We start from the raw sequence: 2,500 nt of genomic DNA on the forward strand, positions 1-2,500 counted from the left end.
AAGGTTAGTAATTGCAATTAAGAATAGGAAATTAGATCAAATTTTTGTAACATGTCTTCTTCCTAAGATTAAGGGTGGTGGTGTTTGATCAACACTGCTGGGGAGCCATGATGTAATATACTGTGTTGTTTTTAAATCCCCGAAACAGTGTTTCATGGTAAACAACTGATGATCACTTAAAAAATAAAAAAATTGGTATTATAGTAAATTCGAGAGAGTTGATGCAGTGATTGCAGGTGATTAAATGACTTACTGACTATATGTTTTTTTTTAATGAATGATAAAAAGTAAATTTTTGTATGGTTTCAAATGTTAAAAACCTCAAAGACTATATATATATATATATGTTTATATATATATATATATATATATATATGTGTGTGGGTGTGTTTGTGTGTGTGTCTGTGTGTGTCTGTGTGTGTGAAAGCAATAGAAATTATATGTTTACCTGGTAAGAGCAAGTGTAAACGTTTTACCAATATTGATTAAAAAAAATTATATAATAATCCTAACCAAATAAAAAAAGCTGAATTGTTTGTTTCGTGTTCACCCCTTAAAAAGAATATCGCCACTTGGACGTAAGGGGTTACTACTTAGAGTTATGTCTACGAAAATATCAACAAGATATTTGTTTTTAACATTCAAATTTCTGCATATCAGTACAGCCAGGGAAGCAGGCAGCAGTAAGGGAATTCCAAAGTCTAGCTGTTCGAGGGGAGAAACTATTAGAATAGAAAGCTTTCTGGTGTTTAGGGAGAACAACAATGAAGGGCTGAAATCTTATTGCTAAGCGGGGTTTTCGGGGACATGTACGTCGACGGGGGTACAAGTAAAACACGTTTATCAGAACACATTCCATTAAAATATTTTTAAAACAGGCACAGTGATGCAACATTGCGGCGATGAGACCGGGGCTGGAACTTAGTTGATAAAATGGGAACGATTAGATTGACAACTCTTTTCTGGACATTATCTAAGAAGGAGAGACTAGTGGTAGATGCACCAACCCAGGTGTGGCAACAATACTCCATGCATGGGTGAATGGTGGCCTTGTAAAAGTACAGAATATTCTCAGGCGTAAGTAGTCTTCTAGCTCGATAGAGGTAGCCCAGCTCCTTTGTAGCAGCCTTTGTAATATCCTCTATTTACTTTTTCCAGTTCATTTTGCTCGCAAATGTTAGGCCAGGAGTTTGAAGGTAGAATTCTCAGGTAGGGTGCTATTTGTCATGAGTATAGTGGGTTAGAGAGGCTTCTTGTAATTGTTAAAGGAGAGCAGCTTAGTTTTATTAGCATTAAATGTTATCACCCATTTGCGGCCCCATTCCACTATGATCTGGAAATCATTTTCTAGCAATTTTACCATTGTCTTAGATTTATGTACATCTGTTCTTCCCTCATACATATTAAAGAGCGTTGTATCATCAGTAAATATACCTATCTTGGACACAATACAATATAGAGTACAGCTTGTCCTAAGGAAATTATTTTGTCACTTTTAAATTTAGTGATCTCCTTATAAATATTAGGATTGAATGACCTACTAAGTATATAGCACCTTTCTTATAATGCCTTTCTTGCCGTCTAGACGAATACTGCTGACCGGGTCAACGCATAACATTTTCACATTCGACTTGGATTAACCTACTTTTCAATTATAAGGCCTGTTCGTGTCCTTAGCCACCTAACCAACGATGGAAACAAATCAGTTGGTAACGTTTAAGTGACTAATATTTAAGACAAACTTTGCGATTCTGGGGCATTCTCACCAACTGCAGCTGAAATTTACTATTCCTTTTACCTACATTACATTTCTAATCGGATTGTTTTGCACGCTTCGGCTGATAATTTATATTTTTGTTTCCTAAACTTTTCATCGAGTGAGTCTTCATGCATTCTGGACTTTCTATATCCGCCCCCCCACCCAGTTTCCCTATTTCGACATGTTTTAACTTGCGTGAACATTTTTTTGCACTTTATGAATAACCATAATAAAGTGTTGTTTCATTTAATGCTTAAACAGGCAAATTCATAGCTCGGCTATACTAATTATTTGCTTATATCTTTCCTTTGTTTGACAAAAAGAATAGCATTCTTGAAACTCCGCGAAACAAGGATTTAAAGAAAATTGTTTTCGGAGAATTCTGTCGAACAGTAGATTTCTTTGTAAAATTTATTTTACAGTTCTGATTTCTTTTCCTTATATATATATATATATATATATATATATATATATATATATATATATATATATATATATATAATATATATATATTTATATATACATATATATATATATATATATATATATATATATATATTGCTTCTTTAAACAATGTTCTATTGTGAAGAGTGCTTTTTATTCATGAAGTCTGAAGAAATGCTGGTTATGTGAAAATTTTCAAACGTCATAATGCTTGAAATTGGAAACAATTGTAACTTAAAATGAAATACACTTTCTGTTGCTATCAATTCATTTTTTTAAGTCTTGGTTTTGTTAATA

This window comes from Euprymna scolopes, chromosome 21 (assembly GCF_053919585.1).
Source record: "Euprymna scolopes isolate OS-2025 chromosome 21, ASM5391958v1, whole genome shotgun sequence".
Taxonomy (NCBI): Eukaryota; Metazoa; Mollusca; class Cephalopoda; order Sepiida; family Sepiolidae; genus Euprymna; species Euprymna scolopes.